This window comes from Canis lupus, chromosome 21 (assembly GCF_003254725.2).
Source record: "Canis lupus dingo isolate Sandy chromosome 21, ASM325472v2, whole genome shotgun sequence".
NCBI classification, from domain to species: Eukaryota; Metazoa; Chordata; class Mammalia; order Carnivora; family Canidae; genus Canis; species Canis lupus.
Window position 1 is genome coordinate 44,665,981 of NC_064263.1, and position 20,357 is coordinate 44,686,337.

At 37.6% G+C, this 20,357-nt stretch overlaps 1 long non-coding RNA gene across 2 annotated transcripts in view; it reads left to right on the forward strand.

Moving 5' to 3' along the window:
• LOC112667761 (uncharacterized) overlaps nucleotides 1-20,357 on the forward strand; it is a 102,913-nt gene that overhangs the window by 31,491 nt on the left and 51,065 nt on the right. The gene's annotated exons all lie outside the window — the stretch shown is intronic.

Consider the following 20,357-nt stretch of genomic DNA (forward strand, 5'->3'; position numbering starts at 1 on the left):
CGTCCTGAGAATTTGAGTTTTAATTGTGCGTTCTATGAGGTAGAACGTTAGAAATAAATAAAATATTTCACTAATAGCTGGTAAATTATGTTATGCAGTATCTGTACTTTGTTGAAAATGTGTATTTGCCTCTAGGGACAGTTATTTCCCGAGACCTTGTGTGGTGATAATTGGCCTTACCCATGTGAGTAAGCCTCATCCAACCCTTCGGATGTCTTGATAGAACAAAAAAGAGTAAAGGACAATCCCCTCTCTTTAGCTGACTGTTTTCTGGTTGGGACAGCAGTGTTCTCTTGCACTCAGATCACACCTTGCATCACTGGCTTTCCTGAGTCTAGGGCCTTCGTTGAACTGAAACTATGCCACTAGCTGTCGTCGGTTTCCAGCTCGTAAATGGCAGGTCCTGGGACTCAGCAGCTTCCATGATTGTGTGATCCAACTCCTTACAATAAATCTGTGTCATCGTGTATACACACATGCGCACGCACGCGCACACACATACACACTCACATACAAGTTCTGCTTCTCTGGAGAACCCTAACACTTTGTGCTAGTGATTTAACACGTCACTTTTATCAGGAATGCTGGCATTAAAAACATAATGGTGGGATTTTCCAAGGCAGCATTTTACAATAGGAACAGCCTCTGTAAGGTAGCCCTTCAATTACAGAACCTAAAATAAACCCTTGAGTAATTAAGAGATGAACTTGAATCTGAACCTTGGCTCCGGTAAGTAATTGCCGCTCTATGAGAAAGTAGCTCAGCTTAGTGTCTTCATCTGTAAAATAGGAATAACAGTATCTCAGAGAACTGTCCATCTTAGAGAAGTGTCACAAGGATTAGGTCAACTCATGAATAGAAGTTTTCCAGCAGAAGTCTAACACGTGGTAATCATTAAATGTTAACAAGTATCATTGCTGTTGTTATCATCTATATAAAGTTGATTCTGTTTGAAATTATTCTAATAGCTTCTGATATGCTCAAAGATTAATAAGATTAATAAAAAATGGGGGGGGGAGCGGGCAGGGGCAGAAGCTGTTTAGGTAGAGGAAGTAGCATTATCCTTTAGATAAAAAAGGGTAAGAGGTCTCACATTTCCACAGCCAGCCAGCATCAAGTGGAGCAAATGCCCAGCAGCTCCCACAGCAAATCGTAATGGAAGTTGGTGACCCCTGGGCTAGATCACTGAAGGAGGCTCCATTCAACTGAGTTCCAAGAGGATAGGGCTCAGCTCATTTTTTGGTTTGTTTGTTTTTTTCCCTCTGTTCTTAGTGTCTGCCAAGACAGAGGCACTGGCTCACACACTTCTCGCAGGTTTGCTCAGAATAACCCGATGAGGTGTATATTATTATTGCCCCCATTGTACAGATGAGAAAACTGAAGCACGCATGGAGTTAGAGGCTCCTTCCAAGTCAAACATGGTAACTGGGGAGCCAAGTCTGGAATCAAAGGCCACGTTCTCCACCACCAAGCGGGACTGCCTCTCATTGCCCGTTGAGTGCATCTACACGTGTGGTATAAAGGAGGCTTCAGAAGGGAATCTTACTCTTTTTGCAACTTTAAATCTAACCATTTATTCCAGAATGGAGAAGAAAAGAGATTACTGACCTCATAAACGCATTCTCAGACCTGATCATCCAACTTACACTCATTGAACACGTATGGGTCCCATGTCAGTGACTCTTGAGCACACCAACTCCTCTGAGAATTGAGGAAAACTATGAACACTCTATACACAAAAATTCTGTTGCACTTTTAAGGACTTCACAGTCAGCCCGAAGGCGGTTCAAATATCTCAGGTTGTGAACCCCCCGTGGTATCTCACCTCGTTCTCAGAATAATCCTGAGGAAGAGTCATGCCTATACCCATATACCAGTGAAGAAATTAAGATTAGAGATTGAACGTCATTTGCTCAAAGAGACATCATTGATGAGGAGCAACACGGAAACTAAACCCAGATCAATCTGGGTCCAAATTTGATCTCTTTAACTTATAACTTATATAACTCCCTAAATTATAGCCTACAGCTATAACTAGTGATTTTTTTTTCTTTTTCGATTTTCTCTATCACTTGGCTTATCTCCATTTTTTTCTTTCAATTTAGAGAAATTAAAAGAGAAAAAGATCGTATTCCTCTGGTTGTCGTGTGGCAATTAGGATTTGAACTTTGAAACCTGGAGTATAAAAATGAAATGATTAAAAATGTCTGTCTACTAGGAGGTTTTGACTTTAGGGAAAAAATGCCTCATTAGCTGACACAGGAAGGCATTCTTACTGCATGTCTTACTTTGATTTTGCACACTGGGCACTGGTGTTATGGTTTGATATAGCTCTGGGGTCACAGGGTTTATGGTAAGTTAATTTAGTTCAGAGTTTGGCCTAAGACAGGAACTGGCTTTAGATGCAGAAGTTTATCCAAACTGTACGGAATTTTAAGCAACGACATACAAATCAGAAGGTACAATTAAGTTACTAGCATAAAGTTGGAAATGACTTTTGGCTTGGGAAGTGGGTCCAGGTCCAAAGGGATTGTGAAGACTCCGGGCTTTGAGAAAGCATCATAGCGACATTAACATTTCCACAGATGCTTGAAAAATTCTGATTGAAAACGGGAATATCAATCAAAGAACAAAGAACATCTCATTGTTTATTGTTTTTCCCATAAGGGGAAAAGTCTGGAAGAAAAATTCATAAATGAATTCAGCCATCAACAGGCAATTTACAACTAATTGACATCTTACCTATAGTATGATTTCTATGTGGCCTTGATCTTTAATAAAAATGAGAATGGTATGTTGTATTTTGCTCCTAATTGGCTGTTGGGGAAAAAAAATGTTTGACAACATCCTTTTAAAATTTTGAAAGAAATTAACTTTGTGGTCTTGAATCAAAACCAAACAGTGCTGAAAAAAGATTGTTAGAAAGTCATATTAGAAAGTCACCTCGGATTATGTTTGAGTTCTCCTGAGAACCAATGTCTTATTGTCAATAGCTCATTTCAGAGTTGTTTTCTAATGACCAGAAATACTTGTAAAATAAACTTAATCATTTCCATAAAGGAATATGACCTACGAGGGAGGAGAAAGTGTTAGGATTCATGGGTTAACTCTATCATGACTTGCTATACTATTTCTTTTTTTCTTTTTTTTTCTTTACTATTTCTTTTCTTAATGTCCCCCCCTCATAGCTTTATTAGGCTGAATTTATATAACGTAAAATTCACTCACCTAAGTAGACAATTCAATGATTGTTGATACATTTATAGTTATACAACCATCACCATAATCTAGTTTTCAAACATTTCTATTATTCCCAAAAGTTCCTTTGTGTTCCTTTGCAGTTTTTAATCTCCCAATTCCATACCCAGCCTCAGGCAATCATCTATTTATTTTTTTGTCTTTATAGCTTTGTCTTTTCTGGATATTTCACATCAATGTAATCCCATAATTTGCGTGTGTGCACGCATGTGTGTGTGTGTGTGAGTCTGGTTGCATTTAGAGGTTTTCGAGGTTCATCCATGCTGTGGCAGGTCAGTAGTGTGTTCCTTTTTCATCGCTAAGTATTATTCCATTGGATGGATAGATTATGTTTTGTTTATCCACTCACCAGTTCATGAACATTAGAATGGTGTCATGTTTATGTCCCTTACGAGTGACACTACTATGAATATTCACATACAAGTCTTTGTGTAAACACATATTTTCATTTCTTTTTGGTGGATAAATAGGGGTGGGATTGCCAGATTGTGTGCTACATGTTATAGACTGAATTGCGTTCCTTTCAACTTTATATGTGACTCTACTTGGGGAGAGAGCCTTTAAGGAAATAATTAAGGTGAAATGAGATTGTAAAGGTGGAGCCCTAATCCAATTTGATTAGTGTCTTTATAAGAAGAGAAAGAGACCCCAGAGCTCCTCAAGTGTAGGGGAAAGACCACATAAGGGCACAATGAGAATGCAGCCATCTGCATGTCAAGGAGAGGGGCCTTGAGAGAAACCAAACCTGCCAACACCTTAGTCTTGGACTTTCAGCCTCCAGATCTTCAAGAAAACGCATTTCTGTTGGTTAAGCTTCCCAGTCTGTGGTAATTTTTTAATGGAGGCCCTAGGAGACTATTTCAGAAAGTTTAACTTTTTTAGTAACCTGCCAAACTGTTTTCTATGCTAACTGTACCACTTTGACATTCCCACCAGCAATATATGGGAGTTCTGTTTCCTCCACATCCTCACCAACACCTGATGCCAGTCGCCTTTTTGATTTTCAACATTCTGGTGGGTGTAAAGTGTATGGTGTGGTCGTTTTGATTTGCATTCCCCTAATGGCTCATAATATGGAGCATCTATTCACATACTAAGCCATCTACCTTCTTTATTTTCTTTCATAAATATCCGCTCATGCCTTTGACCATTTTAAATTGTGCTATGTTTTCATATTGAGTCAAAAGAGTTCTTTATATAGTCCGGACAAAAGTCCTTTGTCAATACATGATTTACAGATATCTGTGGGCAGCAGACACCTTATCTTTTCCTTTTCTAATGATACATTTTGAAGCATAAAATAAATTAAATTTTAATGAAGTCCAATATGTACATTTTCTTTTTATGGATTTTGCTGTGGTTTTCCTACCTGAGATTCTTGGCCTAACCCAGGTTTTTCTCCTGTGTTTTCTTCTGGAAGGTGTATAGTTTTAGCTCTTATGTTTAGGTCTGTGATCTATTTTGAGTTAATTTTTGTATATTATGTGAGATAAGGTTCTAAATTCATGCTATTTCATATAACTATCTAACTGTCCCAGCAAAATATCCTCCACTGAGTAGCCTTGGCACTTTTGTTGAACATTAATTGATCATACAGATAAAGGTTACTTTTTATATTTTCAATTTATATATAATATAATATAATATAATATAATATAATATAATATAATATAAATTTGTATATTTTCAATCCATTCATTAGGATTGCTTATCCTTATTTTTAAATTACACTATCTTAACTACTGTACCACCTTTATAGTACATTTTGAAACTGGGTAGTTTAAGTCCTCCAAATTTGTTCATTTTTTAAAATTGTTTTGGTTGGGGCACCTGGGCAGCTCAGTTGGTTAAGCATCTGCCTTTGGCTCAGGTCATGAGCTTGTGGTCCTTTGATGGAGCCCCACATCAGGCTGCTCAGTGCGGAGTCTGCTTCTCTCTCTCCCTCTGCCTCTCCCCCTGCACTCAAATACATAAATAAAATCTTTAAAAAAAATTGTTTTGTTTATTCAGGACCATTTGTATTCCCTTACAAGTTTTAGGTCCAATTTGTCAATTCTTACAAAATTCCTGCTAAGATTTTGATTGGGGTTATTTTGAAACTGTAGATCAATTTAGAGAATTTTATCCCTACTAATGTTGAGTCTTTCAATCTATCTTTTATTCATGTAGATCTCTCTGTCTCTTTCTTTTTTTTTTTTTTTTTTGAATGGGAAATAGGGGTGGGAGGGGCAGAGGAAGAAGGAAAAAGAAAGAATCATGAGCAGGTGCCACACCCAGGGGGACTTAGGGCTTGATCTCAGACCCTAAGATCATGAACTTGAGCTGAAATCAAGAGTCGGATACTTAATGACTGAGCCATCCAGACACCTCTAGCACCCCTAGATCTCCTTCAATTTCTTTCAGCAACGTTTGTAATTTTCAGTATGTAAGTCTTTTGCTTCCTTTGTCAAATTTATTCCTATGTATTTTTTTGTTTTTGATGTTACTGTAAATGAAATTGTTTTCTAATTTCATTTTCAGACTGTTCATTGTCAGTATATAGAAATAGAGACAATTTATGTATATTGATCTTATATTTTGAAACCTTGATGAACTATTTATGAGTTCTTATATTTTAAAAAATATTCCCTTAATATATTCTATATGTAGAACAATTTTATCCGTCTTAAAGACAATTTCACTTTTTATCCTCCAATCTGGATGCCTTTAATTTCTTCCTCCTTTCCTCTTCCCTTCTCCTTCCCTTCTTCCCTTCCTTTCTCCCTCTATTGTTGTCAATGGCTAGCATGTACACTACAATGCTAATAGCATGCTTTTTATCTGATTTTAAGGAAAGCATTCAATCTAAACATTGTGTGTATTCTATTTTTGATTTTCTTTTTTTATTACATTCATGTTTTTATCTTGTCCTGATGCCACATGGTTTTATTTTTATTTTTGCCACATGGTTTTAAAGTGTGAATTACTCTAGTTTTATAAATAATATTGATGTCTAGTAGTCTGATAGAATGATTCCTATTGCCTTCCCGCCTGAATATTGGACTTGACTTTTCTAGGTTCATTACTTTTCCATGTAAATATGTGATCAACTTTTTAAACACTTTGTTGGAATTTGACTGAAATAGCATTGAATTCATAGATTGATAAGGAAAATAGACATATTTAGAAAATTAAATCACTACATCCATGTGCATGGTATCTCTTTACACAATTTGATCTTACATTTTGCTTTTAAGTAAACTTTTACAATTGCCTCAATTAAGTCATGTATTATATTGATAGATAATTCTTAAGTAACTTTTAGTTTTGAGGTTATTATGAAGGGATTTCTATCTGTCACTATATCTCATTGGTTATTGATAAGTTTTGAGAAAGCTACTCACTTTTTTTCTATTAATTTATTGGCCAGCCACCTTGATGATTTCCCTTCTTATTTCTAGGAGAATTCTAACTTCCTTTTGGTTCTTTTTGCTATAAAACATCATCTGACCTGTGATTATTCCTTTCTGGCTTTCTAATTGTTTTACCACCTATTTATTTCTTTATTCTCTTATTGCACTATAGAATTAACATTACAACTTTAAAAGAAACAGCAAAACAGCTCTCAGGTTGGTTACTGACTCTAAAGGGACTTTGGAAGTTTCATCACTAAGAAGGATGTGTTTTTTTATGCATGGCCTCCTGACCACTAGGATTAAGCATAGTCTTATAAATAAAATTGACTTATAACTTTTTTCTCATGCTTTTCAGAGTAAATACCAAGCATGTGCAAATTTATAAAATGAATTCAAGTTTTCTTTTTCTTTAAGATTTTATTTATTTATTTATTTATTTATTTATTTATTTATTTGAGAGAGAGAGAGCCCGAGCATGAGTAGGGTGGAGGTTGGGTGGTGGGGTGCAGTGAGAGGGACAAGCAGACTCTGTGCTGAGCATGGAGTCCAACTCCAGGCTTGATCCCACAATTCCGGAGACAACAACCTGAATGGAACCAAGAGATGGACACTCAACTGACTCAGCCACCCAGGCACCCTGTGAATTAAGGTTTTCTTTGTTTCAACTTTATTCTTTTTAACAGGACAAAATAATATGAAGTAGTAACTGCCAGTTATTTGAAAGTTTGCTAAAACTCACTTCTGTAACCCTCTGGGCTTGATAACTTTTTTTGTGAGTGAATTTCTGGTTACTGATTTAGTTTCTTTAATAATTCAGAGGTCCATTTGAATTGCCATTTCCTTCTGGAGTGAATTTTGATAAGAATTTTTTTTTTTTAAATAGGGGTATCTGGGTGGCTCAGTGACTTAATTATCTGCCTTCTTCTCTGGTTATGATCCCAGAATCCTGGGATGAGCCTCAGGCTCCTTGTTTTGCAGGGAGTCTGGTTCTCCCTTTGCCCCACCCCCTGCTCATGCTCTCATGCTCTCTCTTTCTGAAGTGAATAAAATCTTTAAAGAAAAAGAATTTTCAAAAAAAAGTTCTTAAATTTTCAAGTAATTTCTTCTAAATTTTATTTTATCAGCAGCCTCTTAAATTCATTTATGTGCCTTTCCCTCATCTTGTTCTACTATGATTACAACTACCATCACCACCACCATACTACTACTGGTCCGCCAAAAATTTATCTAACTTTATTAAGTGTTTTCAAAGAAACAGATTTGGGATTTGTTGAGATCTTTTATATCCTTAATAATTTTTTGTTGAATTGATTTAGCAATTTTGACAGAGGCTTCTTAATCCTCATCTTATTGAGGATATTATTCCATCGCCTTCTGACTTCTTGCTGCTGAAAAATCGAATTATTATTTCTTTTAAGGTAATCTAGTGTTTCTCTTTGGTTGCTTCTATGATATTCTCTTTGAATTCAGGGTTCTGCAATAGTTGTTGTTTTAAGGTTTATTTATTTGAGAGAGAGAGAGAGAGAGAGAGAGAGAGAGAGAGCCAGCCTGGAGGAAGGGGCAGAGGGAAAAGAAGAGAGAGCATCTTCAGCAGACTCCCTGCTGAGCACATAAGCTCCATCTCAGGACCCTGAGATCATGACCTGAGCCAAAACCAAGAGTCAGATGCTTGGCCAACCAGGTGCCCCAAGGTTCTGCAGTTGTGTGATAACATGTCTATGCAGGAACTTATTTGTATTTGCCCTAGTTCTGCCCTAATGTGATTTGTAAATATAAGGATTATGCTTCTCATCAATTGTGAAATAACCTCAATCATTGTCTTCTTGACTATTAATTATCTCCCATTCCTTTTATTCACCCTTCAAGGACCTGTATGAAATTTATATTGAACCCAAACCCCTTCTACTAAATTTCTTTTAACCAAAGTTTTATTTTTGGTGGAAGACATTCTTTTCCACTCAAAGGCAAACATCTTGCCTTTCTCTTGACTGGGAGTGTTTTAGTCTCACACAGGTGAAGGAGGTCGCTACAATTACATCCATGCCCTATGCCAGGCCCTCAGTTCCAGCCTAAAGCTGCTGCTCTTCTGCCCCTCGGTAAGGAATAAATGTTAGATCTTGGATTAAAGGACCTATTTCAGGGTTTTCTCTCTTACAGAATGTTACAGGCTAAAGCAGTTGCTTACCTTTTTTCAATATGAGTTCTCTTATTCTTTTCTGGAATCTAAGATTTCCATTATTTCTTCTGAGTTCGGCCATTTATGTATTTGTTTATTTACTTATCTTTATTAAATTCTACGTAACATTACTATGCCATTTTGAGGAGAAGACCCTATATTAGATCAGTTATTCATATTGCCAAAATCACAAGTCTCCTTTCACATGTTCTTATATATTTCATTTTGTGCATAATTAGCTTCCATTGCAATGGGCTTTCCATGGATAATCATTGAAAACTCAATGGCTAATGTTATTACAATCAGCTCACTTATCTCGTACTAAATTTATAATCTACCATCCCCATTTACCATTTAGAGTCATATTATTGTGGAATCCCCTCCTTTAAACGATTAAAAAATAATAATTTCTTTAATAATAATAAAAATATATAATTCCTTTAATAAAAAAATATAATTCCTTTAATAATAATTTCTGGGACGAGCCAGAATTTTTCTAAACAGATGAAGAGCCCTAAATTAGATTTAAATCAGCTTAAAGAATGTGGTAGAAATAATTGTTGCTTTCCCATCGTTATATCAATGTCTTCTTTGACAAATTTTTAAGGTTCCACTGAATTTTAGTTATTTGCTCCTAGGTCCCTGAGCACTGCTAATAAGTAGGAAAAAAGTAAAGAGTGAATATAAGAAGGAAACTCAAGTCATAAATATGCCAACTGCATATAAGCAGCATTAATTAGAGGCACTTGTGAATGACAGAAAATTAAAATACCCTTCTACAAGTTGCTTGAGTTTTAAGCCTCCACTTGCTCTTTTATTAAAATACTTCACTGTGTACTTTGGCAAGAGCTGCATGACATTACTCAAGGTACCTAGAGCTGGAACACCAGATTCAGGAGTCCAACCCTCAACCTTCTTATATACTGTGGTCCATTGGGAGACTGCTGTTTCTCTCATGGATTTTATTGAGGCCAAATGGCAGGGGAGAGTTAAACTGAAATTTTCTCAAGCTTTTATATTTTGCTGGAAATGGTCATTATGGATTTATATTATACCACACATATGCCTAAATACATGCAGAATAAATGATTTATTTAACTTAAGTCGAACTTTAGGCAGATAATCCTCATTGTATAAGATTTCTTGGGAGTGAGAGAATTATGTGTGGTCGGCAGAAAGAATATGTGGTGGAGTTGGAAAGACAGGAGCTTTGTCATTCATCACTAGATGCCCTTTGTGTGTCCTGTTATAGAGACTATCAGCTTCCTTACTTGGAGAACAGAGAAGGAATCTTCCTCACAGGGTTGTTGTGAGAATTTAAAAAATAAAATAGGTGCACATCATTGCGCTAGCCCTAGGTGCTCAATAAATGTCAATTTCCTTCTTTGCTTTCCTAAAAATTTGAATTAAGTGTTCCAGTTAAAAGACAAAGACTTTTTTAGATGGAATTTAAGAAATACCCATTGTGGGCTGTTTACAAGAAAAAGACAGGAAACATGGTTTCAAAAAGATTGAAAATAAAAGAATAAAAAAAAAGATATGCCATGGAAATAGAAAATTGGTGTCGTTTTCATGAGACAAGTACATTTTCAGATAGAAAGCATTGTATTAGAGTGGACCACTTCATGATAGAAGGTTGAACTCGCTAGAAAAGATAATAATTCTTTGCAATAAAATTGCAGTTCCTGTAAGCTTTTACAAATCTGTGATTTGTGTGGTTGCTTATCTCATTCTAAGTAAACTGGTTTTTGTACCTGAGAATTTTTGAATTAATTCATAAAATTTTGCACCTGGAAATCTGAAAAGAACCCTTAGAGGTGTTCTTTTCCAGCACTTGTTAACTGGTGTGGAAGCTAGGACATACAGAGGAGAGCACATTGGCGCAGAATTACCTCCTGGACCCACTTCTGATTCCATCCTGCGTATGTCACCAAACCTAATGGCTTTGTGCTTTCTCTATTGTTGTTTAATACAAAGGAAATTTGTGTTAGCCCTGTGAAATCAGAGGATGTCTTTTCCTGTCAGATTTAAAATAATATCACTTGCCCTTTGTGATGCTGCTCGTGTCTCGTCTGCACTCTCCCCCTCTCTGTGCACTGCTCTGTTGTGCGGCTAGCTACCTCAGAGACTCACCTCCAGTCCCTCACCTCAGCCCAGGTACAAAGGATTCTGTGGATGGAAGTTCAACCCCTCCCCCATGCACAGCCAATACACAACCTTCTGCTCTGAGGAAACAGCCAGAACTATAGACTCCAAGGGACAGATAAAATAAAAAGACAAAAAACAAAAGGGGGAGAAGGTTCTGCAAAAGGTCAGATTTCCACAGACGCTCAGGGAGAAAATGTCTTTCTTTCTCTATGGGGACATGAATGAGCTTTTTATCTAAACCAAGCTCCGGAGATGGAATAGCTGCAAAATGAAGAGCATTAATAATGTCTTCTTTTAGAGGTGTGACTGTAAAATTAAAGAATGAGTCATATTCTACTGTTTAGTCTATGAAACTAAGAACTGGTTTTTCCTTTGTTTCTTTTTCTCTTCCCCTCCTCAAAGGAACACACAGATGATTTAAACAGACTTGAATTACAACATACCTAAAATAATAAAGCATTTGAGGGGGGAAAAATCAGCTGAAAGTGTAAACCCCCTCCAGGCTGAATGACTGCGGCATATTTCATCCTCTCATTCTAAATCAAGGCTAAGCAAAGCACAGAAATGTTTACCTTTGTCTGATCTCTAATTCCCTAAATTTATGTGGAATCATGCACAGATGCGCTGGAAACCAGCCTGGAAAAGCCTGGCATTTTAATTGATCCCAGAGCTTCTTGCCTCATGGCTCCTGCTGGGATGAAGACTCCTACTTGTTCCAAAGATTCTCCGCCCGGTTGCCTAGCCACCGGCAGCTGGCCAATCAAGGTGTCCACCAGCCGTGGAGGAAGTAACCAATCAATTTTTTAATTTCCTTCTGTAAACGGGAGTGAATCAGGATGGATTTGAAATCTCATTAGTCAAAAGTAAGACGTGTAGTGTGCATTTTAACATATGTATTAGTTGAACACGTTTGGCGTTTAGTCGGAAATTCTGATGAGTATCTGAAAGCCCATTTCAGAGAAGCTTGAACCTTGCGTTACTAACTTGTTTTGTTTTGTTTCAGATCAGTTTTATATTCTTACTAGCCCAGTCTATGCGCACAATTTCAATAGACTTTTCCTAATTAACACCCGCCTCTTTGATAACCGGCTTCTTTTCAATTCTGACCAATTCTCACGTATTTCCTTCTAGACACAATGGCATTTTTTATTCCCACATCATCCAAATTCAGTATATTAGAGCCATAGTCAACTAACTTTTTGTCTTCATCCCCCAGTGCACCCAGTCATCTGTTTTTGCTTTTGGTTCTGCCTCCACCTCTATTTTGACCCTGTGTCTCTATCCTCATGACCCATATAGTCTGGTCTACAGCCCAGATTTCTTCACATTTGGATTCAGAAACCGCCTTTGGCTCTAGTTCCTTGAATGCATTCTATCAGCCATCATCAGCTGTCATCACTTCAATCTTCTTCTGGAAAACCTTTCCTGAAATACAGGCAGACATGAGTTGAAGTCAGTACTTCATGATCGGCATTTTCCGGTAAGTTGCCTTGCCTCTCTGTGCCTGTTTCCTCATCTGTAAACATGGAGATAATTAGGTTGAAGGAGATAATGTCTGTGCTTAATCTGGCTCATGTTGCATATATATTATATTTATTGTATAATTATATATACACATATATCTTTTTTTTAGAGAGAGAGAGAGAGAGAATGTGTGCATGGGGTGGCAGAGGAGCAGAGGGAGAGGGAAAGAGAGAGAATCTTAAGCAGGATCCACACTCAGGGGGACTTGGGGCTCAATCTCATGACCCTGAGATCATGACTTGAGCTGAAATCAAGAGTCTGATGTGCTTAACTGACTGAGCCACTCAGGCACCCCAACACATATATCTGCTACTTAATTTTCACTACTATTATTTAATGGCTCCTGTTTTGTTAACCTTTTCCTTGTATTTTCAAGGTCCTTCATAATCTGGCCTCCATCCCATCCATCTGTCCACCCTTATTTCTAATATCATCCTTCCCACACCTCTCTGCTCCCTACCATGTGTGCATCACTTTAATCAGACAGTCTCCTCGCTGAGCCTCACACTCACCATGTCACTCTCCTTGGGGCCATCCTCTAACTTCTGTTTGTTCTTCGGATCTCAAAGTCAAGTACCGCTTCCTAGGGAAAGGTTCCTTTATTATATGCTTTCAAAAGGCCATGTTCTTTGACTTGCTAAGACTTTTCTCAGTTTGTAATCATACGTCACCAGTACCGCTATTTAATTAATTAATATTTGCCTCTGCTCCTTTTCAGACATCTGTGAATACAGATATTTGTGTTAAGTTTTTGTTTACCACTCTATTCCTAGTGCCTAATACGGTAACTGTGGTATAAATATTTGTATGAGAATGTTGTTGAGTCCCTATTAGCTGAAATGGCCTCTATCTCTCCCTTCAGATCTCAAAAATCTTATATTTTGAAGCCCTATATGAATTTCATTAGAGGGACCAACATTCAAATTCATATTAATTGTAAAAATTCTGTGTGCCCTATATTATGTGGGGCAATACAGAGGGATTATTTTCCCAGAGTTCATGAAGCGATTGAGATACAGTGGAATGGGAGGTGAATATAAGTAAGGAGTAGAATGAAACCATGTCGTCTAGTGGCAAAAGAACAACGGATTGAGAATTAAGAATCCTGCCATTTGATTATTTGATCCCGGAAAAACATAATTCACTTCTCTATGCCTCATTCCTTTGTCTGAACACTTCGGACCAGTATTCTTTAAAATATCTTCGGGCTCTGGAGGTCAAAACACAACATGTGATGGGATTAACAAATCAACTGTCTTTTTTTCTTGTAATTCCTTTCAGTCTGAGTTTGTAGAGATGAACGCATGTATTTAATAATCTGGAGTTAGATACTATGGTGGGATTTTCTCTTGAATATAGTAACATAGGGATGTCTGGGGGGCTCAGTGGTTGAGCATCTGCCTTCAGCTCAGGTCGTGATCCTGGGGTCCTGGGATCGAGTCCCACATCGGGCTCCCTGCATGGAGCCTGCTTCTCCCTCTGCCTGTGTCTCTGCCTCTCTCTGTGTTGTTTCTCATGAATAAATAGATAATGTCTTAAAAAAATAGAGTAACATAAGCATTTCTCATGGTGCTACAATAGATTCTACAACCTTTATTTTTGTATGTTTTTATCATTCAATCAATACATACTGAGCAAGGACTTTGTGATAGGCATCGTGTGAGGTACTGGATGTAAAATGCAGAATGGGAGAGTTGTAGTCTTAGTCCGTAGGGAGCTGCTAGGGTGGGCGATATCCAGGGAGTATGCATTGTATATTGGAGTCACCCTTTTTTAGAGTTACAATTTTATACATGTCAGTATGTGAATATTCATAATTTTTTATTGGTCTTGGTTGTAATTTATGTGCAAGTATTGTATTCCCATCAAAGTTATAAATTTCTTAGAAGCTACATTGTGTAGGAGTGCTCTTAAATCTCAGAATTTCCATGTCAATTTTGATATTCAATATTTTATTTTGTTACTATAAATGCATTTAAGATTTGTCAGACAACGTATCCTAATATATGTTTAGAAAACTTAGCCCTTGGGGCACCTTGGTGGCTCAGTGGTTGAGCATCTGCCTTGGGCTCAGGTTGTGATCCTGGAGTCCTGGGATCAAGTCCCACATGGGGATCCCTGCAGGGAGCCTGCTTCTCTCTTTGTCTCCTATGTCTCCCTCTTCCTGTGTGTCTCTCATGAATAAATAAATAAAATCTTAAAAAAACAGAGAAATACTAAATATTCTGAGTTGTTTTGGTAGCCTTTGGTGAATCAATCATACCCCTCAGAAAGGAGTCTGAAAGTCCAGCTGGCTCTCTCAATCTTAAAAGTGAGTTTTTTTTCTACAGTAAGCTTTTTTGCTAAAGGGTTAATCTGGGAGGTGAATCCCAAGACTGAGAGTTTGTAAACTTCCTATGAAGATAAAAAACTCAGAGGACAAATATGCATGAGGAAATTTTTTGTTTGTATCTCAGAAACACGAAGATGACTGCGTGAGAGATATCTGGGAAGCAAGAAGGCAGATATGAAGGACGGGGTGGGGATGTGATGGTATCTAGGGATTACTAGAGTGCCTGCTTCTTCACAGGTATTTGCTAAATCCCTAATGAATTAATAAGCACATAAAGGGATGAATGGATGAATGAATGGATGAGTGAATGAATGAATGAGTCATGTCTTCTCAAACTTGGTAAGGAAAGGTTAAAGAAGAAAACTTTAAAGAAAAGCTTGCTGAGGAATTTAAACAAAAGGAATAAGACAGAGAGACTTTATGACCAGGGGACTCCAACTGTCAAGAGATTAGCTCGACTACTCCCTGGTAGTGCTGCTGACCGTGCCTTTGGTCAGGCCAAGAGGCCAAACTGACGCTAGCCCTCCAGCCAGTGCCCGCCCCAGCCAGAGCCTGCAGAGGCACATATAGGTGTAAGTGCTCCTGGCACAATTCCTCCAACAACCCTGCGACTAAGTCTCCCCAGCTCAGCGGGCCTTCCCCTTGTGTGCCTTAGAGGAGAGCAGCGTGGAGCCCCCCAAACCCTTGATCTTTTTGGTTTGAATTGACCAACCCACTTTTAGCCTAGGAACCCCAAAGCACTCTCCTCCCAGACCCTCCTAAGGGCAGGTGCCCGGGGCCTGGCTCTTGCTCTGTGTGTGCTCTGCTCTGACCTCTGACCCCGTGTGGTCCCTCGAGGCATGCCCCGTACTTCCCGCAGAACCTACGAGCAATAAGCTGCTCTATTGCAATTTCCCTCGCAGTCTTTTCTTGAACCATGGCTCTCCATTTGGCATCCTGTGCTCCACTTAATAAATGTGAATTTAACAAAGTCATAACAGTAACATTATTCGGACACTTCAAGTGTTTGGCAGGGTTAGCAAGAATTTAAAGATTCCCAGTCAGGACAGCACCTTTTAGGCCAAAGGTGGCAACGCTGAATGTCGCAGGGCACTGGATGGACAGAGCCGCCAGTGGATGTAGCAGGTCAAAAGGATGAACGTGGGTGGAAAGTGCACAAAATCTACAAGACATAGACAAACGTTGGAATTATCTACCATGATCAATTCCCTCCCCAACTTGCAGTCCATTCAAGTCTTATTTGAACCTTCCTTTCCATCTTCACATCCTATTGCTTTCTCTCAATGAACTGATTATCCTAGATTATTTGTTCTTTCCCCAAACTGCATATAAATGTGAATGTTATGTCTTCTACCTGGAATGCACTTCTCACCCTCTTTTCCTCCTTTCCTGAAAACTCCTCCTTGTTCCTTAGGACTCAACTGAAATGTCTTCAACGTGTCTTTCATTTCTATTCCTGACCATCGAGCAGAAACAACTTTTTTCTCCAACATAGTCCCCACTGTCATGTTACTACTCTAACCATGTTGTTTCATAATTACATTCACATCTTGTTCTACTCAATTAAGAATTCTTTGATGGCCATTAGGTCATATTCATATTTGACTCCCTAACATCTACCATAATGTCTGGCATCCAATGTGTGATAAATCAACGAATGGATGCTTTGAAGGATGAATGATGAGTAAGTACCTTTGAATCACTCTCACGCACTCTCTAGTCACTCATTAATTCAGTCAATCATGCATGCGTTTAGTTGGCCACAAAATAGGTATCAAATACCTCCTATGTTATTGTTTAGAAGTCCTATTTATATCATTAGACCATATTTTTTTTCTAGAAGTATTCTTTACATCATATCATTGAGAGGACTCATTTTTTCAGACATTCAATACTCACAACCCTCCTCCAGATCATCTCTGGCATCGTGCGCTGTTCAGTCTCCTGGTCCACGGTCTCAAAGAGCTTTCTCCCCTGCTCCCTTTACCCTGGTGACTATTCTGCTGCACAGCTTGGTAGCTGAGTTCTCCAGGGAACTTGTTTCCGGTTTTGATTTGTGCCTGAGTGAAACCCCTGTAGCCACTTGGAGGTAAGGTCAATAGTTCGGTGAGTGTTTCTGCTCTTTTGATACTGTGAAGGGCCAGCTTATGAGCAACATGGCAAACTGGACCTAATAGAAGCTAATGAAGCCAGCACACATTTCCCTGGCAAGCACTCTAGACCCTGTTCTCCATCTATCTGAGCTACGTTGCCTCCTGCTAACCTAATGTGGCTCAGATGAGAGAACACTGCCTGCTGGATATGAAACAACTGGGGGCAGAACCAACGAGTGCCAAGCACTCTGTGAGTGCACTTCATGACGATGTAAACATCCCTGAACATCACAGTAGCCCTCAGCAGTAAGGATGAGGATGCCCTGTTTACAGAGAATGAAAATGAGGTACCAAGAGACCGAGCCACGTAAGTGAGACCACTACTAGTTAGTGAGGGAGTCAGGGGTTAAGGCCAAACCTCGTTGGTTTCAAGGTCCAAGGGTGCACTATTTTTTTTTTTCTGTACAATCACCAACCCCTCTGGGAAAGCTGATCTCAACTCCATGTGAAGCAAGGCTTTAAAAATTAAAGCTATTGGATAAATAAACGTCTTCAAAACATAGTGAATTCACTAAGCAAAATTCAACCAGAGGTCAGAGGAAAGGAAATTACCTTATTTGTTGGAATTCCAGTTTATGGATTTCCCGCTTTGCCTAAAATTTATGACTATTTATCAATTAAAGAGAGACTACACACACTCATGCACACATACACCCCAAGTCCTCATGGTGATGAGGTAACATAACAAGCTTAAAACTATGTGTGCCCAAAATACAAATATACCTAATAATTATAATATGTATGATAATATTAGGTAATATTAATTGAACTTCTAAGCCATACCAGTCACACGTGTCATATAGTATTTTGTTTAATTGGCATTATTATAATAGTAGTCACCTTAAATGACTATTATAAGAATTAAATTAATATACATAAAATGCTTAAAACATTGCCTGGAACATAGTAAATGTCAATTGTTCTTGTTCTTGCTATTATTCCTTGCAGCAAAGAATAATATAACACCAATAAGCCACAAGTGCTGGAGACTACAATTCAGTTAGGAAGCAGGGAAAGGGAATGAGAAGAAAAGAGAGCAATATTCCTATATTTATTTAATAGGAGTAAAGCAAATTGGTATTTTTAAGGCAATATGTAGCGATAATTGGTATTTTAAAGCAATATGTCCAGAATAAGTAGCTTAGGCAGGCGTCTTAATATTACAAAGCTTCATTTTCTTCACCCTTAAAAAAGGAATAGTTATAGCACCTACCTCATCGGGTTATCTTGAAGTTTACACAGTATTATGCACCCAGAGCACTTAAGATTGGCACTTGGAAAATAGATGCCTTTAGAAAATTCTCCAGATGTTTAAAATAATTGAGATTCACTAGTATAAAATATCTTTCTGGGTTTTTTTCTTTCCGTTCTGTTTCCTTTCCCTCCTACACACCATTCCATGGAATCTGATATGGCTTAATGGAGAAAAACAAAGATACATGTGGTGTTCCAAAATAAACTTTCAAGATCCTTCTAAAAATATAATCCAATAAGAATTTATTGGGCATTTATTGTGTTACAAGAATAATTATATTTTGTGCAGTGATGTGAAGGAAACAAGGGTAAATGGAAAAGTAAAGCATGGGAAAGGCTTAGCATGACATAATGGTCAGAACCTGGGTAGAATCCCACATATACCTTGCACCATCTATGGGATTTCAGGCCAGTGTTTCAACTACTCTAGGCCTCACTTTTCCCATTCATTAAGTGGGGATGACAGTAGTATTCATCACATATAAAGTAGTTGTGAGGTTTTGATAAAGTAATCCGCAATAAGCGCTGGGGCTCGTAAGAAGCATTCCACATACACTAGTCACTGTGTACAGTTCACGTAAGGACAAACATTTTTTTAAAGATTTTATTTATTTATGAGAGACACACAGAGAGAGGCAAACACCACCAAGACATCCTGAATATTTAGTATTTCATTGTGCATAGGCCACTTTCTGAGAAATCCCAATTCTCTGCTCACTCCAACCTGCAATTACATGCATCTTCTTTTAGACTACAGGTTATTTATTGAGAAATGCATTTTGCATATCTAGCATTATCTTTCCATGAAAATGAACGTTAATGATGGAAAATAAAGTAAAATTTTAAATGGTTAAAAAAAAAAGTCCAAACATTCCACTGAATGTTGAATGATTCAAGAGCATTAAAAAATGTAAGGTATTTACTGTGGAGATTAATTTTGGAAAACAAAATGGATGCTAGTATATAAAAATCTTATAAACCCTACTTTTTCTGAAAGTACTTAAACCGTTGTTTATCACTGTTTTGCAAATATGGAGAATATATGACCAAATTTATTTCCCTTGTGCAGGATGCTCATTCACATGTTTAACGTGATGCTCATGTCCTCTACTTTTTCAAGGTAGATGCACAGCTGGTCACTCATTAGTTTATCAACTGAATTCACTAGACAGCTCCAGTTGGAATGTGATTAGCTTGGAAAACACCAGTACCTCCTGATTATGTTAGAACACACTATTATTATATTTTTATAATTGGCAAATATATAAATTTAATGAGTAAAATACTATTCCACATTTTTACATATTCAGGGGGGAAGTACAATTTATCTAAGATTGAGTACTTCATCAAGAGTGTAAATCACTTCAGATTTGTCCAATTACTGCTATGGATTTGAACAAAATAATGAAAAGTTTCAAAATAATTTACTTTATCACAGTCCATGTTTGACAGCACCATGCATAGCAGTTAACGGTCTCCCATTTAATAATCGTTTTCAGAAATGTTTTGTGTGTATGACATTAAAATATCTTTTCTGCAATTTGCCATAAGAACATCAACAATACTTAACACTTGTCAACTTACTATAATATTTACTTACTGTAATTCACAACCTAGAATGCTAATAAATATACTGTAATTCTGTATATTTTTTATATTTCACACGAGTGTTTTCTAATTCATTAACCCCACATCTGGGTATTTCAGAATTTAACAGCAATGGGGGCCCCCACCAAAGACCAAAGCATCTATTATTATTGAATAATGTGATCTTAGGTGGTGTTTATAACTGCATCTAATAAAATAAGATCTTTATTTAGTGGTATTTATTTTTACGCACACGAACACTATAAGGTGTTAATTTTTATCAGCTCTATATGGCATGGATTAGTGAAGATGTCAAATACCCAATTTAATGGCAAAATTCACAGGCAAAAATTGAAAACACAAGTCCAGGTTAATGGACTGACATCACCTCGTTACCAAAATGGAGTTTTATGATATCTTTTAGATTTTTATTTTGTATTATTTCATTTATCTTTTTTTTTCAGTTTAGTTTTTATTTGCCTGGGTTCCATATACTTTACTTATAATTCTCATCCCCTCCCCAAAAGAAC